Consider the following 26,900-nt stretch of genomic DNA (forward strand, 5'->3'; position numbering starts at 1 on the left):
ACTGAGCTGCCCCTAGTGAACTCCATGGTTCAAAACCAATTTTGTTGTTCTAACCATTCACTCATGCTTTGCTGCTTCCGCCTGGTTTTCATTATGATAAATGGAGATGAATGTTGTCTTTCCCTAGTGACCCATTTAAAAACATCTATCTGGACATCACTTCTCTAGAGCCAACAGCCAGCTTCCTAATTGCTCACTACTGGAATTATGTCTCTGTAGCCATCAGCAGCCAGACCACATCCTCCCTCCCTCACCACCCCCCCCCCCACTCTACAAACTTGCAAATACTTGGATTTATTTGTCAAATATGATTGCAAAATTGCAATTAACTGTGGATTTGGGTTTTCTGATTCTAAGGTAGTCTTTAAAAATTGATAGCAAAATAGCTTAATATAGACCTAGCACTGATTTTTATGCTCTTGAGAAGATGAAAATTTCAAAACTTTTTGTGTGCCTGTAGCTTTGTTTTGTGAAATAAAGCTACAGGCCCAAAATGCTTATCATATACAAGAAGGAATAGGCAGCCAGACAATCGAGAATCAAAGCGTGGGTTTCTTTCCTGTTAATCTCATGGGCACCCATCTTTCCTGCATGGTTCGCAGGTGGAGGCATGTGGACCAAGGAAAACAAAAAATAAATTGGGCCTTGCCTTGTTAAAAATGGTAAGGCTAACACTGGAGACAGTCTGGCCAAACTGATGATTTGGGCGGGGGGCGGGGGGGGGGGGGCGGGGACTTCAGGGTCTAGTGAGCATATAGAAAAATGTCATTACTATTTCTAACATCTCCCATTTTGTGCTTATAAAGCAAATTTAACATTCCACCAAATCACTCCTCTGTGAGAAATATAAGAAAAGCAAACAAGCAAATCTAAAGCTTTTCCACTTGTACCTTTTTGATATAAATATGCCACATTCCCCTGTGAAATACAAACTCTCTCTTCCTCTTGTAAGGGTGGGGAGATTACATCATAAAGTATTTCCAAACATTCGCTGGAGCTCATGTAAAGGAAGGCACCATGGCTGGAAGCCAAGGGGAGTTTCACTCTAAAGACCCCTCATGCAGGGGTTTCAAGAAGGACTAAGGTCCCTTTAGGTATAACCCATCACACTGACTAATGGGTGCTCTTAACCTGACAGGTCACATGGTCTTATTAAAGAGGTAGTTTTGATGGCAACATTCTTTCAGTTTCATAAGTTCCTCTCTATCACATCTGCTCTTTATAAGCATTCATCCACAGCAATAACCTTCAGGCTGTATTATAAATTAAATATCCCTGCCTATACACAGGTTAAATATAAATCCAAACATTCTCCTGTACCTTAGCCAACAGACTGTATTGGAAAGAAGTTCCAGGCTAGGTGAATTTGTGAAGAGTTAAAGGTTGGACAAAATCCATTTATTGAACATATCAGGTAGCATTAATGCTTATGTTATTTTTGTAGTACTTGCATTGGTCTTATGAATACTAACTTTCATTAACCATAAGTGACCAGGGCTAGAAATTCTATTTAAATCATCTAGTGTCACTGCTTCATTTACAGGTGGAAGAAGGATTTGCTCAGAAAATTAGTGGCAAGACAATGGTTACAATCTGCATCTTTTATTAAAACTTTCATAAACATACATTTGGGACTTTAATTTACTATTTCTAAGTAGAGGTGAGTTTGTGCATATCTGGTCCATAAAAGAATGGTTTGCCATCTGAAGATAAAAACTATTTTCAACATGGTTCTTGACCTTTTATTAAATATAGTCCAGTAGGGCAAGGACATATTCACAAACTACTAATATCAAGAACTAAGGTTCTGTCTCTTCCTCTGCGCTGCCTACGGAGGTGGCAGCCATTTCCTACTTGGCACCATGGCTGACCTCAGACCCGTTGTGAAACCCAAGATTGTCAAAAAGAGGACCAAGAAGTTCATCCGGCACCAGTCAGACTGATATGTCAAAATTAAGCGGAACTGGCGGAAGCCCAGAGGCATTGACAATAGGATGCATAGAAGATTCAAGGGCCAGATCTTGATGCCCAACATTGGTTATCGGAACAAGAAGAAAACAACGCACATGATGCCCAGTGGCTTTCGGAAGTTCCTGGCCCATAAGGACAAGGAGCTTGAAGTGCTGCTGACGTGCAACAGATCTCACTGTGCTGAGATTGCTCACAACGTCTCCTCAAAGAACCACAAAGCCATTGTGGAAAGAGCAGCCCAGCCATCAGAGTCACCAATCCCAATGCCAGGCTGCTCAGCGAAGAAAATGAATAGACAGATTGTGTGCACATTGTATGTGTGTTAATAAAATCGTAAAATTCTGCCATCTGGCAAAAAAAAAAAATAACTAAAGTTCTGCAGAATGAGAGGGCAGCATGAGTGGTTAACAGGCAACACAGTGCTATAAAAACTGAGATAAATTTAAAATCACAGTAACCTGTGTAGAAAAAAGACATCTACTAAGAAGGTATCCTGGTGGCTAACTGGGCTCAAATTTAAATAGCAACAAAAGAAAACAAACAAACAAAAAAAAACAACAAACGAAGCCTAGCAGCCATTTCTACACAAGGGCCTCTCACTCTCATGCTCACTCCAACCACACTTCATGGAGAAGTATGCATTGAACACTGGCCTCTGTACTGAACTGCCTGCCTGCATTGTTTCTGCCATCTGAGCCAGCTCTTTTATTTATTTACTTTTATTTATGTTTTATTGATTTCAGAGAGGAAGACAGAGAGAGAGAGAAATCTCAATGAGAGAGAAACATTGATTGGCTGCCTCCCGCATGGCCCCACACTGGGGGTCAAGCCCTCAATCCAGGCATGTGCCCTGACTGGAAATTGAACCATGACCTTCTGTTTCATAGGTTGATGCTCAACCACTGAGCCACGCCAGCTGGGCTGAGTCAGCCCTTTTAAAGGAGTTCTTGGAATCCAATTTTAACCAACAGGATTGCTATATCCCCATGAACAACTTCACTAATCAGAGCAGCTCCATTCTAACCAATCAGGAGAGTTCATTTTAGATCAACCAGTCTGCAAGGATTTGGAATCCTCATTTGCATGAGGACAGGCCAATCAGAGAATAGGGCGGGGACTTGTCTATATGAGCCAGCTCCCTCTGGGAGCTCACTTTCCCTTTCCATTGAAGACCAAAAACTGTGTTTTCCTGGTTGAGTTGAAACACCAACTATGTCTCATTGGAGCAGAGTGGAGCAGACCAGTGCAGAGCGGACCAGCAAGGAGCAGAGCAGAGCTGAGCTGTCTAGTTGGAGAGGGGCCTGGCCCCAGGGCTGCCTCACAGCCGTGCTATATCACAATAGAGCTGTTCCACAGCTGTGTTATTTTCACAGATGTGCCTTGTCACAACTGAGCTGTTTCTGCACTGAATGAAGGTTTCTTCTTCACCACACGCCAAATTAAGGATTCCTGTTGGCATTGAATGGCACCAACAAACATTGGTTGACACCGGGAAGGTTCAGAGAAAGTGGGACTGAGGCTGGGTCTTAATAACAGAAAACATGTGGATATCTCTGATGCAGAATAGCGGGGAGAAGGGGAAAATAGGAATGACTCAGATGTTTTCACAGCATAGTAATTTGACTAACCTGGCTCAGTTGGAAGGTCTAGATTGCAGAGTAATGGAAAACAAGGTTGAACAGGGCTGGATCATGGAGATCTATGAACACTAAACTGAGGTGTTTTGATTTTTGTTCTTGGGAAAAGAGAAACAGATGTATCTACGTGTTCATGTAAGAGAGTGTGGTCATGAAAATCTCCACTGTCTCACTCCAAAAAGTATTCAAAAAATAAAACTAAAATATTTGATGTTGCTATGAAAAACCTTTTAAGACTTTTTTTTTTTTTTTTTTTTTTTTTTTAGCAACTTTAGGTTCCCAGCAAAATTGAAAGGAAAGAACAGAGATTCCCAATATGCCCACTATCCACAGGCATAAGATTCTCCCATTCTCAACATCCCCAACCAGAGTGGTACATTTGTTACAATTAAGGAACTACACTGCACATCATAATCACCCAAAGTCCATAGATTTCACTCTTGCTATTGTACATTCTTGGGTGTGTAGAAATTTATAATAACAGGTATATATCATTGTAGTGTCATATAGAGCTGTTTCATGCTCTAAAAATCCTGTTCTCCAATCATTTCATTCCTTCACACCTCAACCCCTGATCTTTTTACTCTCTCCATAAATTTGCCTTTCTCAGAATACCATATATTTGAATTTAAACAATATTGTGCCTTTTCGGGTTGTCTTCTTTCACTTTGTATATGCACTTAAGGTTCTTCCATGTCTTTTCATGGTTTGATAGCTCATTAATTTTTAACATTAAGTGATATTCCATTGTCTGGAATATACCACAGTTTATCCATTCAACTACTGAAGGACGCCTTCATTGCTTCCAAGTTTGGCAATTGCAAATAAAGCTTTTATAAACATTTGTGTGCAGGTTATTGTGTGAACATAAGTTTTCAACTCTTTTGGGTAAATCATTTTGTATTCCCACCAGCAATGAATGAGAATTCTTGTTGCTCCATGTCCTTGTCAGCATTTGATGCTGTCAGTATTCTGGATTTTGGCCATCCTAATAGTGTGTAGTGGTATCTCATTGCTTTAATTTGCATTCCTTGATGATATGTGATATGGAGAATTTTTATATGCTTATTTACCAACTGTATATCTCCTCGGTGAGGTATTTGTTAAGGTCTTTTATACACTTTTTAGTTGGGTTGTTACCTTATTTTTGAGGTTTAAAAACTCTTTGTATATTTTGGATAACAATTCCTTATCTCAAATGTGTCTTTTGCAAATACTTTTTCCTAGTCTGTTGTTTGTCATCTAATTCTCTTGACATTGTTGTCTACAGAAAGTTTTTTTTTCTTTTGTTTTAAATACCGTGTCCTCACTTCTTTTAGTACACACTAGAAAAGTTATTGGTTTTTCAGTCTGTTCAGCTTTTTACTGGTACCTGTTGTTAGGATGGAATGGCAACACCAAGCTTCTTATATGCAGAACCAGGAATCAGGAGTCTGAAATACTTCTCATTTCTCAGCAGGCAAAATGGTATGAGAATGAAGATGTATTATCGACTTGATAATTCTCTCTCATGGAAAGGTTAGCCTGGTTATTGTAGGATAAACTGGAAGCAAGCTCTCGGGTGTCTCTTCTTATGAGGCATTGGTCTTATCACGAGGCCCCACCCTCATGTACTCCTCTAAACCTAATTACCTCCTAAAGGCCCATGTGCAAATGCCATCACACTGAGAGTTACGAATTCAACGTATAAACTTGAGGGGGGAGAGGGACAATTCAGCCCATAGCATTAGCCAAAGGACATGTAAAAGTTAAAGATATCCTTAAAATTCCAAAACCAATCAATTAGGAATATGATAGAAACAGCAATGTAAATCAATACTTTTTTTAGGCAACTCCAAAATTTGGTTGTGGATTGGAGAAAATAATTATTTCATTTGAACCAGTTTATATTTGATATAATAAAAAGGCATACAAAGGAATACATCTTCTTACTAGTAAAGAATATTGATTTGAGAATTGACTGGTTAAGTGTTGGGCAAGGTTTTCACTTGATGTACATCTGGGATCTTTGGCTCAGAAAAAGTAAGAGAAGACTTTCCATAATGAGGGCATGATCATTTCTATATTAACCCTACCAGACCGCTGTATCGACTTTTCCGTAATTTCCACACAAAGGTGGAATATTGGTGCTAGATGAAAGGTAGATGAAAGGTAGACCTATTTTCTACAATGTCTCCAAGTTCCATCTTATTCTAACCACTTGTTTGCATGTAACTAACATTTTTCTATATCATGTTGGTTTTTTCTCTTTAATGCTCAGGAGCCCAGGTATAGGGGACAGTTAGGTTCAGGGCCTCAGGTCTGGTAGGATTAATACAAGCGGCTCAGCACAATCTAGAAGGACAGGAAAAAATGTCTTTGGGTTTGTAATTAGCTGTTATCTTGCTAAAATGTTTATTTCCCTGGGTGGTCATAAGACATATAAAAAAAGTTTTTACAGTTAAGTATAACATAAAGCATATTAAATGTTAAGCATATTTACAATAATATTTTAGAATCTTTAATATGTTACTCTGTAGCTAATTTCCATGAATGGGTTACTGTGTTCTACATTTTTCAATTTATTTATTTATTTTTACCAAAGAGTTATCCTTTCTGCTTCAGAGTGATTCAAAGACTAATTAGCTTTCTGAGACTCTACATTATTGGTATATATGTGGCAACCTGCACTTTGGGTAAACTTCATTAATTTTGATAAAATAATGGTTTTACTTGTTAATTCATCATCTAAGTGATCCAAAAGTGCAAAGACTGATATGGTCCTTAGACATCATTTGGTGTAAGACACCTCCTCTTACTATACTTAGATGGACAAGTAAGAAATTGTTCTCAGGGCCACATGGGTCCTAATAGAAAAGCTGAATCCTACATCCTGGTCTTCTAATTCCAAAGTTAATTATTTTTCTGGTAAACTGCAATGTGTCTAAGACTAAGTAACCAATCTTCTGTATTCAGCAGGAAAATGAAGAATAGACCATTTTGGACAAGTGCATATCAAACAGTTACACCCAAATATATCTCTCCAAAAGTCATAAAGGAATACTTTTCTCCATGCCACCCAGAATAAGCCAAATTAAAGTTGCAAAGTGGCTGCTAATGAGTACAGAAGAGAATTAGGATTGTGTTCAATTGAAGAGCCTTGTTTGAACTGAACCACAGCCTAGAAAAATCATATCAAATAGACTATAAAATTATATTTAGTGGTTATAAAACTCAGGGTTTCTGATTTTGACTTTGCACATACTGTGGTTTACATTGGCTTCCTTCTCCTTGAAATGTTATATTGTGGCAGAGTTTAGTAGCTGCATGTTTGGGTGGTTTGTACTAAGAAAAGATTGCCACTATGATCCTCCATGGAATCCAATATTCCCACCTCGTCTGCATATGGTACTATAAGCTTTGTCTTTCTAGGGTCCCTGAGGCTCAGGTTACTCTACTTTGTCTTTCAATTCAACATTTAATGAAGGTCTTGTGCCAAGTATTGGATGAGTAAGATAAGTCCTGTTTTTCAGTAGCTACTCTGGGAATGGGATGAGAAGTCAGACAAATACCTATAATTCAGGATTAAGTAAGGGACTATAAGAAAAGAAAAAAAGATTACTATAAGATTCAAAGTAGCAAAAATCACTTCTAACGAGGTGGATTTGGATCCCGAGAGTCATCCTGAAGATCTTATTATGAATATGGCATTTGTAATAAACACTGAAGGATGGATGGGATTTCAATAGGCAGAGGTGCCAGGGAGAGCATTTCATCATGGGTAAGACACTGGGGACATACTATGTGTGAGAATTAGTTTGTTGGGAGTACAAATATTGAGAGTGGGGTTTAGAGTAGCTGAAAATACTTAAGAAGTAGACTGGTGCCAAAGTATTGTGGATTTGAAGCTAAGCAAATATGGTGTCATATTTGGAAGGGCACTTGAAAATTTCAGAGTAATGGAGTGACTTGAATCTTTTGAAGCTCTCTTCCAGAAACATCTCCATCTCATTGGAAAGGAGTAAGTCTAAATTACTAGGTTATACTAGCAATGTAGAATGATCTATAGTGACACAGGCAGATTAGATGAATCCCACTGAGCTCCAGGTGCCAGTACACCCTAAACCTCCAATCAGTTCTCCACCTGGCCTTGAAGCCTGAGCACTATGGAACCAGGCCACACACTTACACTCCAAAAGTACAGTATGTCATGCAGGCCAATAAAGCGCTAAAATGCCACAGTTCCCATTTCTGGAAGACTCACCTTCTGTCAATCTAAAACCTTGTATATTTTAAAGACTCCATAGCAAGTCCAATTTCAACCAGAGAGAAATCCCAGCCAAGTCATTAAAATGAACATAGCCTTCCATCTGGAAGTCGCCACCTCTACTCTTTCTACCCAGAAGAACATGTGGTCTTATTACAAAATAATATAAGCAGTGTTCATGCTTTTCATTTGAAAACACTCCCATGGGGCACTGGAGGAATTCTCACCTGCCTCTACTTGGAGAGATTCTGTTACACTTTCATTAATTATTGCCTCATGCCCCATATGAGCAGAGTCTCTATGGGAAAGGCTTTATGAATTGGTAATTATTAACGTTTGCTTTCCTATGCAGGAAGTGAGAATTCTGAGACCTATAAGAATAAAAGGGAGATAAATGAGAGCCTAAATCCTACTCTTGGAAATGGCAGCTCTAATGGAAAAGAGGCTAAGGGCAAATGCCTGGATAAAATGTGCATATTCTCAAAGGGAAGGGAGTAAATATGTATGTACACATCTGAAATTAACAACAAACTCCTACTACTTATTTTATAAATAAATTTAACATATCTCAAATCATCATCATACGCAGGCTGGGTGGATATTAATTAATTAGTTAATTAATATCTAATTTTACACTGAGAAAAATGAAGCTCAGAGAGGCTAAATAATAATAGTTGCTACTATTATTGAGCGCATAATATGTCAGAGAACTGAAATAAATGTTTTAGTTATATTACCAAATGTTATGGGCTAAACTTTATCCCCTAAAATGCATATGCTGAGGCCCTAACTCCCAGTGACTCAGAATGTGACTCTATTTGGAGACAGGGACTTTTAGAGGTAATTAAGTTAAAATGAGGCCTTTAAGGTAGGCCCTAATCCCATCTGACTGGTGTCTTTATAAGAAAAGATTAGGACACAGAAAGACCAGGGACTCTTGGCACATAGAGGAAAAGACCAGATGAGGACACAGTGAGAAGGTGACCATCTGCAAGCCAAGAAGTTGACCTCAGAATATTATAGACCCTGTGATCTTGAACCTCAGGCCTCAAAAACTGTGAGAAAATAAATGTCTGTTGTTTAAGCCACCTGTCTGCAATACTATGTTATGGAAGCCGTAGCAAGCTAACATACCACATTTTAAAAAATAATAGTGAAGTAGGAATCAATAACTTCATTTACAATTAAGAAAATTAAAAACCATGAGTATTTGAATCTGACTTTGAACCCAATGATGTCTTACACCAGATCTCAGACCCTTAATCTCTCAGCTATATTCTCAAGTAATAAACTGATCAATGACAATGCTAGCAACCAAATGAGAAAATTCTAACTTTTATTCAATGTTCTTTGTACAAAAAGTATCATGAAATTACCTTGGTAGACCCATTTAACATTAAAACAGGATGGAAAACATGTATATGAAAAAACAGAGTTCCTAATGAAAATTTAAATACCTGGTTTCACTGGAGAGCATTATGTTAAGTGAAATAAGCCAGTCAAAGAAAGAAAAATACCACATGATCTCACTCATTTATGGATAATTAAGACCATTACAAACTGATGAGCAAAAATAGATACAGACACAGAGCAACATCGAACAGACTGTCAAACTACAGCAGGAAGGCTGGGGAGGGTTGGGGGGTTGGGTAAGAGATCAACCAAAGGACTTGTATGCATGCATATGAGCATAACCAATGGACACAAGACACTGGGGGGTATGGGAGGCTAGGGGAGGGTCAAGGGGAGAAAAAAAAAAGGAGACATATATAATACTCTTTTTAATACTTTAAGCAATAAAACAATTAAAAAATAAATAAATACATAAATAATAAATAAATAGAATATGTGGTTTCCTTTATAATATCTTAGGATCAGGCTAAAAAATTCAAGGCAAATGATTCTTCTCTTATAGGCATTCTGGAGCGGTAAGTCTGTTTTTACTTATGGTACATAAACCTCCCATTTTGATTTATTCTAAAAAAGGAGTTTGATCAAGAATATTCCGCTAAGCATCTCCTTTCATTTTATTGTAAGTAAAAGGTTTTCCTAATGTAGAAAACTCCCAATGGGATGATACTTTCCAGGTATTATTTTAATTAGTAGTAAAGTTCCCCCAAAATGCTGAAAACCCATAATACCACATAATCAGACAGAGAAGTCTGCCTGGGAAATGTCATCTTAATTTTGTGGAAGAAGAATTTCTGAAACTCACATGGACTCCGGTCTGATCAAATGAAAAGTCAATTTTCTAACAACAGGGATGGACTAAATTACAGTACAATCATATGGTAGAATATTTTGTGTCCACTGAGACTAATGAGGCATGCAGACATGCTTATGATATGCTCTTGAGAACAAAGCAGACTGTATATGTATAGTATGAATCCAGTTATGTAATATAAACTCATAAGAAAAGTTTTATATGCCAAATAATAATAGTAGCTGTGGCCAAGTGGAATCAGGGAACTTAATTTAGGACTTAATAATTATTATTTTTATCTTGTCTCCTCATTTTCATAAGTAAACATATGGCATATGTGTGTTATGAAGAAACACATGGAAGTAGAGTGAGAAGTTTAGTGTGGTAGGCTATAAGTAAATATCTGATTCAATCCTATTTTTTAAAAAAATAGAAAAAATTGTGTGCTATCTAACCTTGATTCCCAGAGGAAAAATACTCCTCTGGGAATCAAGGTTTATCATGATTTTCTGAAAAAAATTATTTTTCAGGTAAGGAAGAGCTTAATCTTTGAAAATGGTCTATTAATGCCACCAGTGAATTTGATTTATGTAATTTAAATAAGACAAGTGAAATTCTGAAAAGCTGTGTATATGTGATCATGTGTACATGTATGCACACACATGTGTATGAAGGGCATCATATTCAAGCACACATTCTTGTGAACTCTTGCTCCCCTTAATCTATTTACCACACAGAAACCAGAATAATCTTTCTAAAATGTATATCTGATCTTATCCCTCCCTGATTTAAACTTTCAAAGGCTCTCCCCTAATCTGAGGCTAAAGTTCAAATTCCTTGTGACTCAACTGCTCTTTGTTGCTTTCTAAACTGCTGTCCTGTAGAATTCTGTCTCAGTTCCATTCTCTCTCCCCTCTGAGAGTCCTTTCCCTGGAAAATTCTCCTTCCCACTCTTTGCCTCATTAGTTCTTATTCATCGTTAGTAGTTTGCTTAGACATCATTTCCTCTGCTGTGTCTGCCATGAACCACCAAATCCCACATGCCTGGTTAAACTCCTGAGCTACCCCGCATAGTGCCTCCTTCAGAGTATCACAACCATCCACAGACAGGTCCTCTGTGGGCAGAGTTCTAAAGATATCATTTACTAGTATACAGAAGAAGATTGAGATTTTGCAAGCTAAAAATAAATAATAACTCATTTGTAGAAAAACAAAACAGGACTATCTTATCTTTTTAAATTTGAAATTATACTCAGTTCATAAAAAGCTGTGTTTCTATGTCTCTCTGATTGGCTGTTGTATTACCCTCTTTGGTATAATTTGGGTCTCAATAAGAACTTGATGAAAGCCTGTTCATGTACTTGTCCACTCATCAAATACTCATTGAGAATCCTTGATGTTTCTGTGGGTTAGTCACTGATTATACATGATAGGCAGCCAGGGCATGAGTGTGTCTCTCAATACATATGGATATCCATATAATAAGAGATTATAGCATTATGAAGGCTACTGCAAGTAAACAGATAATAAATAGTGAGTTAAGTGCAAAAGGGAGTGGTGTGGGAACATGCAGAAAGAACACTTAACTCAAGACAGATGCCATTTATCGCCTCATCAAGTTTAAAAATTATGGTAGCTAATTAACAATTATAGCACTCTCTTGATAGCTACTTCTCAAAGGGAGTTTGGTTAAACTGGAACTATTAAGTCATTCTTAAGCATTTTAAAAAATTAAAATAAACTAATGATAATTTTAGCCAACTTTGATTAACTGAAACACATTTCACTTAAACAGGCAGAGACTTCACCAGCTACTGGATGGTGGATCCATCCATGGAAAGACAACTGGATCTCTCTTCTTGCCACGTGGGATGACGCAAGGGTGAGGCATGTAAGAAGAGAAAAATAGACAAATAAAATCTGTAAATTCCAAAGAGAAAACAGATTTTCCTTGTAAATATTTCCCCTTAGGATTTCTGACATCCTTTAGGGAAATGATGATTTTAACAACCCTAGCTTTGAATGCTGCAAGGTTTTCAAATATCTTTTCCAGAACCAGAGGGTAAATGGAATAGTCCTGGCTGCCAAATACTGATGACTTGAAAATCCCCTATGAGAGAGAAAAAGGGGGAAAAAGTCAATTAAATCATCACCTCATCATTTTTGCATACTGCGCAGAGACCAAAAATTTAGTGTGCTGGCTATCAGTAAATATCTGATTCAATCCTATTTAAAAAATAAAATTGGAAAAAAAAATTGTGCATTATCTTTCCTTGGTATTTTTCCCCCAAGAAAAATAGCACTGATCTAGGAGTCTGATATGCACTCCCTTTTTGTGTCTTGCTCATCCCTTTTGGACCAACCTTGAACTACTCCTCAAGATGAGAATGGGTCCAACATTTCTGATCTTTCCCAAGCTGCTATCATTAGGATCTGGTTTAGTTCAGAATCATTGTACTTGCCTCTGGGAATTTATTGTCTACTAGAGGGAAAAAAATGTTTGGTTGAAAAATACAGACAATAAATAACTGATTTATGGGAAGCATTTATTACTTACAGGTGAGGAATTAGGGAGAGATTTATGAAGAACATATTTATGCTGGCCTTTGAGGAAAAGATGTGACTTGGATACGAGAAGTAGGTGCTCAGCAAAAGTTTGTTAAACTAAAAGATTAAATGAATGAATGATTGATTGAATGAATGAATGTGTACCTACATAAGGTCTTCATGAAGTCAGAGAATTTCTTGTATTTTCTTGTCACTGAAATTATTTTCTCCAAATATTTTTTATTCTTTCTGAGAGAAAAGTAGACAGATGACCAACAGGTATGGCTATGTGAGAACGCATATTATTGGGAGAGAGAAGTAAGACTCCATAAAGGAGTGACACTTGGGATCAACCATGATACATGAACAGGGTTGAACAGCTGAAGATGGATAGAGAAAGGTATTCTGGGTGAAATAAGTGTAACTGACAAAAGTACAGTGCCTGGAAAGTATAGTTTATGTACTGAGAAAGGCATTCCAATTGTCTGAGGCTGATTGGCAAGAGTGGGAAATTAGGCTGGATGAGTAATTTACATTGTGAATGTATTCTACTCAAATGAATGTGGACACCAACCCTATGCCCACATCTGTGGCTTGAGTCAAAATGAGGAGTTCGCTGTCTTGTCTGCCATTCATGGGCCTGATGTCTTTTCCACTTGGGTAATGAGGAAATGTGAGATCAGGATGCAGAAGACATAGATTCTAGTTCTGGCTCTGCTGGCAACTTGGTGAGTAACTTAAGCAAGCCAATCAATATCTCTGAATCTACTACTTCATTTTTAAAGTGAAAGGATTAGGCCAGAGGATCTTTAAGATGACTTCAAACTTGTTATTTTTATGTATTTATATCACATACATTCCAAGAATGAAAGTCTTAAATAGTATATTCAGCTTAATCCATATAAAAACCTACAGTGTGAAAAGTTTGAAAGGGTGCTTCATAAATAACAAGCCTTACTCAGAGACCCTTTGGCTCTCCCTACCTGGCTTCACTCACTGAAGAATAAATCATTCCCATCCCAGGACCTTCATTTCTTGCCAATATGAGACTATTCTACAGAAGAAACAGCACTGATCTAGGAGTCTGACATGCAGCTTGCTCATCTTCTTTTGGCCAACCCTGAACTACTCCTCAAGAAGAAATATCTACTTGAGAATGGGTTCAGCATTTCTGATCTTTCCCAAGCGGCTATCATTAGTATCTGATTTAGTTCAGCATCATTGCACTCGCCCAGGGCTCATGTTACAGAATGCAGATGGGGCTCCTTAACACTTTAACCTTTTGGGTATTCCTGGAATGAACTAGGGTTCAGCCAGTACCTTTGGAGAACTGCTTTTAACAAGATCCTAAGTGTTACATTCTTGCCTGGCCTGAAACTTTTCCCAAAGGAAAGGGCTGGAGATAAATAGAGGTTGAAGAAGTTTGTGTGCAAGCATGTGTCCTGTCTGCATCTTGCTTCTTGACTGATATTTTCCCTTAGAACTAAGGAATGATGATATGTCTCTCAATTCTCTGCCTCAATCATCAGCAATATATCTATGGTTTGCTTATCCTGAAGGGAGAAGAAATCCACAATATAAATCATTGAGAGAATTTTCTATTCTTTTGTTGCTAAGAATATGTGATAAGTCTTAATTTATCTTAATTATTTCATGTATATAATGAGAATAATAATAATACTTAATTCTTATGTTATTTTTCACTTATAGTTTACATTCAATATTATCTTGTATTAGTTTTACTTGATTTTTCAATCTGGATGTGATTTGTGGGAAGAATGACAAATTTTTAAATTAAAAATTGAACAGAAGTTTACCATATTTCCACTACTTTATCCATTGAATCTCAGAGATAAAAAAAGACCTTGAGAATACAAGCTTGGCCAAACCTCCATCCTCTCTTTTGGTACTTGAATCTTCTGAAAAGTTCTATCAATGGTCATGTTACTTCTTGAAGTAACCCCCAGTGACAGGAAATTCACCATCTTCCAAAGCAGCCCATTATAGTTTTATACAGCTTTGGCCATTCGAACATCCTGTTTTATGATGACTAGAACCTGTGTTACATTTTCACCAGATGGTTTCTAATCCACTCATCACATAGGTCTAAAGTAGCCCTTCAAATGTAGGTACACTAAACTAATGAGTCCTTTCAGTAGAAAATGTTGTTCCTTTAAAAATATTTTTATCATGGGCTATCAATTATCTTAGATCTCAACTCTCTATCATGAAACCTACCCCATCTTCTCTCTCTGTGTTCCCTTGCATTTGTTCTTTAGTCCCTTTCCAGCTGTTCTGTCAGTCACATACCCTAAAGAATTTTGTTCAAGGAAGCAGTGTATCATATGGCAATGTCATTTCTTTTTCCTTCATAAATCAGGCAGCCATAACTCAAGCAGTGAAATTCTACTTAGTAGTTTAAATTTAAGCCACCTCAGCTGCTCTCTCAGGAAAAAAAAAAAAAAAAGCACACAACCAAAAAAACACAAAAAAACTATTTTACTGTTGGTTCTCCAGTTACAGAAGTTTGGGAATCATCCCAAAAAATATTTCAAAAAGAGGTATTATTTCCAGAGGCTAAATAGCACACACATGGGGTACAAAAGATTTGTTAACTGCATGGAGCCAGCAACAGCATGGTAAATATATCTGATTCCTGACAATAACCAAAACAAGTCCAAAGACAGCTTGGATAATGGGAAATGGATTTAAAAAGAAGTTCTCTTCTGGATTTCTCCTTACCACAGTCACTGCCAGCAGTACACAGTTATGTGTTTGCCATTGAGCCACACCTCTAAGCCACAATGCATTATGCATGTGGTAAGAGATGCTGTATGCCGCTGATGCTATGGCCCTTGTTAATCTTGGATCAGGAGGCAAGCTTTGTGTGTGGATCTGCAAGCAAACAGATGAACATTATATCTCTCTACAATCTATTTCCTGAAAAATTTCTCTAATTTCAATGATCTTGTCTTTGTAATTAAAGCCAAATTCCTTTGGACATTGGAATGGTAACCATTGGTCCCAAGAGAGTAGAAAAATGCTTTAATGCCAGAGAATACTTGCTAATGCCATAGACACATACATCCTGGATATACATATTAGCCTTAAGTATAACAGATTTGAACAAGTCGGTGAAAATAAACGTGCTTAACTTATCTTTCTCACAAATTGTCATGTGAGTGGACAATTCTATAGTCCTTTAGGAACCCATCCTCTCATAATGAAAGCTTTTACATGCTGCCACTCATGAAGTACATTAACCTTTATGAAGAAGTGCTGTATTACTTAGTAAGAATAATTTCTAAGAAGAGGATGCCTACTTTAAGTTATTTTCTCAGTCATTATGGTCTATTTGGTAAACTCATTATTCATATTTCCTCACCAATTAATCATCTTGCATACAGATGCACATTTATACAAATTAATATTAATAATAACAATAATAATAATAATAATAATAATAATAATAATGGTTAACACATATTGTACTATTGTGCAAAGCACTTTAAATTAATTACCATTAATTTAATCTTCTTAGTAACACTATAAGGTGGGTGCTAATAGTCTTTATTTTACTGGTGAGAAAACCGCAGCTTAACTAAGTTAAATATTTCAGGTCTTTCTAACTCCACTACTTCATGCTGTTCGTTTATTTTTATATGGGCATAGGAGGGAATGAACTAAAAGTGGTTGTAGATAAATTTCTGCATGTACCACTTGAGAATACTGTACTCCTCTCTTTAAATTGTTTACTATTTTAAGACAGAATAACTATTTCTATATTTCCCTCTAATACAGATGTCTGCAAACTCCTTACATGGTAATGTACTAACTATTATGGAAATACACGCAGAGACCTTAGTGCCACTGTGACTGATGTAAGAAAAAAACTATTGGATGGTATACCATTCAGTCTTGTCCAAAACACACATGGAAGACATGAAACACAGTCTGACCAAGGCCTCCCTTGAGAAAGCCAAGAAAATTGCTATTCATTTCAATAAATGAAGAGAAAAACCCAAAGGGGACTGGTCCGCCTAGTGTCTGTGAACACAGACTCCTCTCAGATAATTTTCATTAATGATACTGATGTTACATTTAAGCGTGTTTTCTCCTAGAATAAATGCCTATCTTACATCCAAATACAAGACATTTCTTTCTAATCCAGAAGCACAATGCGAGAGCTCCATGTTCAGAATATGGTACTGGACAGGGTGAGCTCAGTTTCCAGAGCTGAGAAATGTTATTGACTCAGTGACTTATTTATTTATTCTTACATGAAAATGTCCCTCTAGTCCTACATCCAGTCCTAAATCCGTACCTGTCAGAATGCTCACGGTTATTTCCACTACTGTTAACTGTACCTTGTAATAGTAAGCAGGCAGATGACCCTGGGTCTGTCTTCCATTTGTGGAACCTCAGTCAAGTCGCTGCACTGCCCTCCTAGTTTTAATAACCTCATGAATAAAATAGTAATGACAATCCTGTTTGGTTTGCCTCAAGTGGTTGCTGCTAGAAGCAAATGGAAAAATCTATGTGACATTGCTTAAAACATACACACACAAATACATACACCCACAAACCCACAATTAATGTTGGTGTGATTATTTCTGTTTAAGTATGTCTTCTTTTCATTGTGACAAGAACTTGTCACATTTCTTGCTGTCTTGAGACTTTAGGAAGGGTAAACTTTCAGTGGATGTTAATGATATTGATGAGAATGAATCTTAGCAAGCCTTGCCCAGTAGACACAATTCAGTCAGTAGCCATGATCAGTGTCAGCAGGAGGTGGCACAAGCCCAAGGGCTGTGATTAGAAAGGTTTACAGTTGGTTTACTTCTGTAATAAAGTAAGAAGCTATCAAATTAGCTTCAAAGTCTCTTCCATTAGCTGTGGTGGCTGCCACCTCCAGAAAGTCTAAGGCATTCAACACCAGGTGTTTGGTAAAAACAAAGGTAGTGATTCAAGAAATGAGCATCAGATATCATGAAATCAGGGATAACTTTTAGCACACAGATATTTTTCCTTAATAATGTAAAAGTCCAAGAGACTTAGGAAAAAGTAAAATCAATTAAAAGATGCTTTTGGGGGAAGAGTGGGAAAACTTTCCTAATAGCCAGGTTTGCCTCTTCTTTTCCATCTTAATCCAACACTTTTTCCTTCCTTTCTACTTAAGCAGTTTACTGGATCCCCAAATATAGCATCAGCAGTAACTTCAAAGAAGCCACGATGAGTCCTTCAAGGACTTTCCCTCATAAGCATCCTTTTTATGGCTGAACAGGCCTGACCTCCAGGTCTCATCTTAAAAGTCAGAACTTTCCCAGTTCATGAAAGCCTCCTATGTCTGATCAGTTCCAGATACATAGCAAAATTAAATAGGGTCACAGTTAAGTGTGGGCATTTAGTGTGAAGTCCATCCAGGGGTTGGGGGATTTCTCCTGTGCTTGGTCTGGCTGGGTGGCTGCCACAGACACATGTTGATTATTTTAATTCTGCTGAAGTGCCTGGAGCCTAATTTGGCCTAAAGCTTCGTATGGCGTCATTCTCCAAGGTGGAGAGGACTCTGTCAAAAATGTGAAACAAAAGGAAGCAATGTCTACAAAATCCCACTTAAAATGATGCTGGAGTAAGGGCTGGCAGTTATGGAGCTGCAGTGAGTTTTAGGCATACTTTAGTCCCATCTCTCAATTTTATGAAAGAGAGACGGAGATCCAGAATGGGTAAATGATGTTCCCAAATTCACTTGGGAAACCTCAGTCCCCAGGACCCAAGCTAACCATCTTTGCCTTACTCCAGGCTAGAGCCTTCCAGATGTAAAGAATGCCAAATTACAAACATCTGGAAACACCCAGCATGGGATGTTTCCAAATAATCAGAAATTTGGATTTAAAAGTGAATATACGACAGAAAACATTTGGGTGGTTTCAGAGATTTCACACCATTTATGTAAATGTTTTAATATGGTGGAGAAATAAACGCAATCAAGAAATACAAAAGTGATTCCCTTTCTTAAGCATCATTGTAGCTCATTAAAGTCATGATGCTTTGCCTCTGTGTTTATTTTTTTGGCATTCCTGAAGCCTGGAAAAGTAAAATTCAATTGGCTTGTTTCACTTTGTTTTTAAAGTCTTCCTTTTTTGATTTTTTAGTTTTATAGCGATTAGATTTTCAACACTGTTAGAATGCAGCAATCCAAACCAAACACATTTTTCTTTCATAATTTCCTTTTTCCAAAGAGTAACTTTTTCTTCTCTGAAAATATTTTATTCCTAGATTATGTAAAGTCTTTCTCATCCAGCTTTTTGAAAATTAAGTCCAGACTTAAAACTTACTTACATTAACCAAATCCGTAATATTCATACCACCAGATGCTTATCCACCAGGTCGCCCATTTGCCAATTCATCCACCCATCCATCCATCCATTGACTTTCTTTCTCCTAGCCTATTTACTTAAAAATGACATTCTTGAGAATTCATACATGCCTTCCTCATAGTATTGTAACAATTAAACTGAAATGAGGAGAGCTTTGTAAACTGAACATATCAAACAAATGATATTTGTTCCAATGTCTGGGTCTGATTTTTCAATGGAAATTTTCTGGAGTATAAAGCCAAAACATTTAAAAGTTTAGGCTAGGAGAGAATATCTAAATTTTATTTCCAACATCAGCATTTTTAACAAGCCAAAAACTGATATTAGATGAGCTACAAACTTTAACTCATTAAATCTACATAACAATCTTATAAAGTAGGTATTATTGTCATGCTCATTTACATATGGGGAAACTGAGGCACTAAGAAGTACCTGTAGAAGGAACTTGCCCAAGCCAATGGGGTTAGAAATAACAAAGAACATAATTCAAACCAGGCAGTTGGTTCTGAGGCATATGATTATAAGCTATGATGCCTAAGTCCCTACCACTTAGCTCTGGAGAGAGAAACTCCCAAACACATAACTTACTATGAAGTAGAAGTGATATAAACTTACCTCAGTGTTCTATCCATAAGGGCAATCAAACTAGGATATTACAGCAAGCTAATTCCCCACTATGTAAAATACAGTAAATCCATCCTTAACCGAGAAGAGAGAGAATGGTGGGGTACATGAGAAGACAGAATAAAAGAATTCACTCTGAGGAATCATGGCCTCATAAGGAAACATCAGATTACAGGGAAGGAGGTTATTAGTTAATCTATAAATCATTGTAAATATTAGTGATATCATCACTAATGTAAAATTAATATCTCAATGAAGTAGATATAAAATGCTGTTAATATTTAGTGAATTTTAAATGCACAATAGACTTATATATACTCTTAATTTCCATTCATCATTCCCTGCTCAGGATTTTACTTTGCTGTTCTCCCCTCTCACCTCCAGGTTGGTACCTGAGGTTTACACTCAGGAGGTCCTCTGTGTTGGTTCTGAGCATCTGCCCTCCTGTCTACCTTTACAGAATAGAGTTCGACTAGGCTCATATTGTTCCCTGAGGCCTCTGAACTCTACACTTTGCTCTTTCATTTGAGTGGCTTTTTCTATTCCTCACAAAAAATCTTCCTCTATTTCCTAATATTCCCCAAAGTAAAAACATGATTGGTATTCCCTTTGACTCTTTGACTGGCAGAGTGCAAAGTCAGGGTGAAAGGCCTAAAAAACCAAGTCAGGACTTGGGAGAACAGGAAAACTCATTTTTGAGAGCTATTCCAGCCAAGCTCTGGAGTCTAGAGCTCCTCTATTCCTCTTTCCAGTTGACACACTTGAAGGGAGATATTTCTGGGCTTAACCTTTATAGTAGCCCTTCATAAAGATTGATACTCAGTAAATGCTACTGGAATTAATTGAAACTCTTCATTCTAAATTCTTCTTCTATTTGATTTTATTGTTATTTTAATTTTGTTTGGTTTCTTAGTTTGTTTACAAGGTCTATTCTTTAAAAGTCCAAACAGATCTCCGCTAAATGTAAGAGAAGAAAATGATGATAGGTCTGGACTTAGGCTAAACAAGTCTAAAGAGAGGAGAGTGAGAAAAGCCAAGGGAGAAATTCCCAGAAGCCAAGATAAAGGTAGAAAGCCTGAATTACAACCAACTCACAAAATCATTCACAGGCCTTTTTGATTTCTTTAGGCTCTTGCCTACATTTCTTGAGTAAATATAAGATTATCTCTTAAAAGCTGGAGTAGGAATGGTTAATGTTTACTGAGTATCTATTGTGAATTTGACAGCTTGCTGACAGCTCATGGACATTATCTGATTTAATGGAACTTCCAGTATCTGCATAGAAGCTGGTAATCTCAGCAACTAAAACCACTGATTCCGCTTACCATGAAATTCCTTATATCAGAGGTAGACCTCTCATTTAATCTCTTGTGGATAATTACAAAGAAGATTTAGGAGGTCACAGGCATCCAGAAAATATTAAAAACTTCATACTGTTAACTGTATTAAATCTTAAATAGCCTCGACTTGACAATTTCATTTGGGGAGAACTACATATTTACATGTCAAGCTGTGGTCAGACTCTCACAACTGATAACTCTCTAGAAATGCCCATAAGCAAAAGAAAATTAGTGACTTTCCATATTTTTTTTTCTTTTCATTAAAGCGTCTGATCTGTGCCCTACATTCAACATAATTTCTGATTCAAAATCATACTTAATGAAAAAATATTAGAGAAATCCTTATACACAGTGTTTTTAACCCTGTTTTAGAAAGTCAAGCAATCTCAAACAAACTATGACAAAAAGTATTAGAAAAGGAAGAGATAAATTTATCATTTTTGAAGAACTCAAGAAAACATATTGAATTATTATACTTATTTAGAGCTCAATTAAGTAGCTTTACAAAAAGATAATTATATAAGAATATTTAGCTTTCCTGTATTTCTTTATTAAGCAATCTTATATAATAAAGAGGTAATATGCAAATTAACCCTCATGCCCTCACAAGATGGCTGCCTATGACAAGGCTGGCAGGGTGGTTAGTGAGGGATGACCAAATGACTGAACAGCAGGCTGTGTGGGGCAACCAGGCCAGTGGGGGGGCCATGAGGGGCGACCAGGCCAGCAGGGGGACAGTTGGGGGTGACCAGGCCAGTGGGGGGCAGTTGGGGGTGACCAGGCCGACAGGGAGGGCAGTTAGGGGTGACCAGGCCAGCAGGGGGGTGCAGTTGGGACCGGACTGACAACAGGGGGCAGTTAGGGGCGATCAGGTTGGCAGGGGGGGCAGTTAAGGGCAATCAAGCCAGCATGCAGAGGCAGTGAGGGGTGATCAGGCCAGCAGGCAGGGGGCAGTTAGGGGTGACCGGGCAGGCAGGCAGGTGAGCAATTAGGAGCCAGCAGTCCAGGATTGTGAGAGGGATGTCCGACTGCTGGTTTAAGCCCTATCCCCGGGATTATGCCTAAACCAGCAGTCAGACATCCCCCCGAAGGGTCCCAGATTGGAGAGGGTGCAGGCTGGGCTGAGGGGACACCCCCCCCCCCCGCACTAATTTTGTGCATTGGGCCTCTACTTTAAGTATATAATTTTAAAAGATACATCTACAGATTAAATAGACAAAACTTTAAAACAATGACTTGTGTAAGTTATGTGCATTTATAGCTACATGAAGGAAACTATAAAATTTCACTTAAAAGATCTAAATATTAGAAAAATAATGAGAATCTCTTAGAACTATACCAAATGATTCTGCTATTCACATGGAAAAATGAGAAGGCAAAGAGATAAAATTTTGAAAAATCAAAAGTAATGGGTTAAAATTTGTTAGAGTAAAGAAACAGTAATTAACATAGTCAATTAGTGAGAGAAAATTGGACATAAAATCAATTGAACAAACCAAATAGACCATAAACAGATCGTAGGATCCAAAGAAAGAGACAATACCACTATATATGAAATCAATAAATGTTAGAGAATATTGGTTAATTATTTAGGAGACATCACATAGATCTTAGCCTAATATCATATAAATAATAAACTGCAGGTAGATTAAAATGGTATATGCACTAATATGTTTCTTTAAATTATATACATTTTAAAAAGTAGAATAAAATACATGTGAATATTTCTGATACTACCTGCATAAGGATAATTTCTTATGCTTAGAAGTGCTAAAAGTAAATTATAAATCAATTAAATTGCCCTAAGAGGATCAAACTACAAAACAACTGGATTAAATATATGTGAATAGTTCTGATTACTAGGTAAGAGAGAAGCTCTTATGTTTAAAATGATAGAAGACTTCACAAGGAAAAAGTTTATCAATGTAAACACACATAAACTAAGAAAACAAAACAAAATAAACCACCACATACTTCAAATGGTGTACTCATGATGGAAAAATATTTTAAGCAAATGTAATTTATGTCAATATTTTAATATATAAGAAACTCTTGTAACTTTTAAGCAAAATCACTAAAACTCTAATAAACACAACACAATCCAATAAGCCACAAAGGAACAAAGACATACTGGTAATAAACATTTAAAATTTCAGCTAAGATTTGTGTCAAAAATATTTCAATTACCAGTACCCACTAAAGTGCCAAGGTCATGAAATACAAGTTTTGTTTTGTTTTTTTTTGTTTTGTTTTGGTTTTTTTTTTTTTGTTTTTTTTTTTTTATTTATTGCTTAAAGTATTACAAAGGGTATTACATATGTGTCCATTTTATCCCCCCGCCCTAGACAGTCCCCTAGCCTCCCCTATCCCCCAATGTCTTATGTCCACTGGTTATGCTTATATGCATGCATACAAGTCCTTTAGTTGATCTCTTACCCCCCTACCTCCTGCCCCCCAACCCTCCCCGGCCTTCCCGCTGCAGTTTGACAGAAAGACAAGTTTTTTTTTTTTTTTTTTTTTTTTTTTTTTTTTTTTTTTTTTTTTTTAATTTTTTTATTGCTTAAAGTATTACAAAGGGTATTACATATGTGTCCATTTTATCCCCCCGCCCTAGACAGTCCCCCAGCCTCCCCTATCCCCCAGTGTCTTATGTCCATTGGTTATGCTTATACGCATGCATACAAGTCCTTTAGTTGATCTCTTACCCCCCTACCTCCTGCCCCCCAACCCTCCCCGGCCTTCCCGCTGCAGTTTGACAGAAAGACAAGTTTTTTTTTTTTTTTTTTTTTTTTTTTTTTTTTTTTTTTTTAATTTTTTTATTGCTTAAAGTATTACAAAGGGTATTACATATGTGTCCATTTTATCCCCCCGCCCTAGACAGTCCCCCAGCCTCCCCTATCCCCCAGTGTCTTATGTCCATTGGTTATGCTTATACGCATGCATACAAGTCCTTTAGTTGATCTCTTACCCCCCTACCTCCTGCCCCCCAACCCTCCCCGGCCTTCCCACTGCAGTTTGACAATCTGTTTGAGGCAGCTCTGCCTCTGAATCTATTATTGTTCAAAAGTTTATAATGGTCTCTATTATCCATGAATGAGTGAGATCATGTGGTATTTTTCCTTCATTGACTGGCTTATTTCACTTAGCATAATGCTCTCCAGTTCCATCCATGACGTTGCAAATGGTAAGAGTTCCTTCCTTTTTAGAGCAGCATAGTATTCCATCGTGTAGATGTACCACAGTTTTCTAATCCATTCATCTACTGATGGGCACTTAGGCTGTTTCCAAATCTTAGCTATGGTGAATTGTGCTGCTATGAACATAGGGGTGCATATATCTTTTCTGATTGGTGTTTCTGGTTTCTTGGGATATATTCCTAGAAGTGGGATCACAGGGTCAAATGGGAGTTCCATTTTCATTTTTTTAAGGAAACTCCATACTGTCTTCCATAGTGGCTGCACCAGTCTGCATTCCCACCAGCAGTGCACAAGTGTTCCTTTTTCTCCACATCCTCTCCAGCACTTGTCGTTTGCTGATTTGTTGATGATAGCCAGTCTGACAGGTGTGAGATGGTACCTCATTGTTGTTTTGATTTGCATCTCTCGGATGATTAGTGACTTTGAGCATGTTTTCATATGTCTCTTGGCTTTCTGAATGTCCTCTTTTGAAAGGTGTCTATTTAGGTCCTTTGCCCATTTTTTGATTGGATTGTTTATCTTCCTTTTGTTAAGTTGTATGAGTTCCCTATAGATTTTGGAGATTAGGCCCTTATCAGATATGACATTGGCAAATATGTTTTCCCACACAGTGGGTTTTCTCGTTGTTTTGTTGATGGTTTCTTTTGCTGTGCAGAAGCTTTTTATTTTGATGTAGTCCCATTTGTTCATTTTCTCTTTAGTTTCAAGTGCCCTAGGAGCTGTATCAGTGAAGAAATTGCTTCGGCATATGTCTGAGATTTTGTTGCCTTTGGATTCTTCTAGAATTTTTATGGTTTCCTGTCGTACATTTAAGTCCTTTATCCATTTTGAGTTTATTTTTGTGTATGGTGTAAGTTGGTGGTCTAGTTTCATTTTCTTGCATATATCTGTCCAATTTTCCCAACACCATTTATTGAAGAGACTATCTTGGCTCCATTGTATGTTCTTGCCTCCTTTGTCAAATATTAATTGAGCATATTGGTTCGGGCCGATTTCTGGGCTCTCTATTCTATTCCATTGATCTATATGCCTATTCTTGTGCCAGTACCAGGCAGTTTTGAGAACAGTGGCTTTGTAATACAACTTGATATCTGGTATTGAGATCCCACCTACTTTGTTCTTTTTCAGGATTGCTGCAGCTATTCGGGGTCTTTTTTTATTCCAGATGAATTTTTGGAGAGTTCGTTCTAGATCTCTGAAGTATGCCGTTGGTATTTTAATGGGAAGTGCATTGAATTTATAGATTGCTTTGGGTAGTATGGACATTTTAATGATGTTGATTCTACCAATCCATGAACACGGTATGTTCTTCCATCTGTTTATGTCTTCCTCTATATCTTTTTTCAACGTCCTGTAGTAGAAAGACAAGTTTTGACCGAGAAACTATCACAGACTTGAGGAGACCAAGGGGACACAACAACTAAACGCAGTGTGAGATCCTGGACTGGATCTTGGAACAGAAAATGGTCAAGAATGGAAATATTGGTACAATTAAAATAAGGCCTGCAGTTTTGACCATTGTACCATGGATATATAAGTTGATATAAGGGAAACTGGGTAAAGGACATCTTATTTTTGTTATATTTGGGTAATTCTAATATTTTTTCAAAATAAAATTTAATTGTCTTGTGACTAAAGGGAGGAGGAAAGTATAACAAAATTGTTGCATATTATCAAAATATTTCTTGGAAGAAAAAAGCTAGTTCAGTTATATAAGAATCAAAGAATCACAAACTATACATGAATGCCTCCGAAGTAAAATAAAAGTAAATCTACCACAAAAGTGATAAATAAGGGTTATTTGTCTTCTCACTTTTTTAAAACAGAAAGCCAATATTATTTCCACAGTTAAGGAAAAAAGTGTAAATATATATTTTAAGAGGAGGAGGAAGAAATTGCAAAATATTGGGAGAAACATTTTGTAATTTTTCAAGGTATAAAGGACAGATGCTAATTTTCAAAGCCCAAGAAGTGCTAATGCAAGCTTATATGTTTCTAATACAATGTAGGAAACTTCTGTCAATAGTGTGCCTCATTGTTGTGGTCAAGGAGAGGACACTACTTAATTGAACAGAGGAAATGCATTTAATTGAAAGGTCAAATACTTAAATGAAAGGTGGCTGGTTATAGAAAAATTTAACAAAATATAAAAAATCTCTTTTCAGATAAGAAAGCTCAGGAATTCAGTGACTATATATTCAATCTCATGGAGTTAGTCTGATCCTATAGGAACTTAAGTATCTTATGTTGACAGACTGTTATACATCATCATATAAGTTTCCCTTTCCATCTCTTGTGCTTTTTCTTTGCTGTCTTTCTTCAGTTTGTTCAAAACACTTACTGGGTGCCTATTAAATGCCAAGCCTATTTCTACACCTGGGGATATAAGAATGGTTAGGACAAATCCCCTGTCCTTGAAGAAATAACAGTGTTTAATTGACATTAGCTGATGTCCCAGAAACCTATGTCTAATGATGGAGGGTGTACTTCTTTCCCACATTTTATTCTGAAGCAGATATTTATAAATTACTTATCTCTTCAATTCCAGAAATGTTTATGGTAGAACTCTCTGGTCCACATTACTCATTCTCAAAGATAAAATAATTCTTTCAAGTCACTATAATCCTGTAGTGTGGTATCAAAATGCTGGTTCATCTGCTCGTGCACTTAATTTAACACATGGATTGCCCTGGGATTCTGGTGAGATTCTAAATTCTTTGTCCTAAAGAAACATTTGGAGACTTCAGTTCCATAATTT

At 37.1% G+C, this 26,900-nt stretch overlaps 1 protein-coding gene and 1 pseudogene across 3 annotated transcripts in view; one reads left to right on the forward strand and one right to left on the reverse strand.

The window, feature by feature from the left end:
• The window catches only part of P3H2 (prolyl 3-hydroxylase 2), a gene marked incomplete at its 5' end in the record, with an annotated part of 172,482 nt that overhangs the window by 56,564 nt on the left and 89,018 nt on the right, over window positions 1–26,900 (reverse strand). The window lies entirely within an intron of this gene.
• LOC308516906 (large ribosomal subunit protein eL32-like) lies at window positions 1,799–2,266 on the forward strand (annotated as a pseudogene). The gene has a single exon. The product of its transcript is annotated as a large ribosomal subunit protein eL32-like (transcript).

The sequence above is a fragment of the Myotis nattereri genome, assembly GCF_964212035.1.
Source record: "Myotis nattereri genome assembly, chromosome: 3".
Classification (NCBI taxonomy): domain Eukaryota; kingdom Metazoa; phylum Chordata; class Mammalia; order Chiroptera; family Vespertilionidae; genus Myotis; species Myotis nattereri.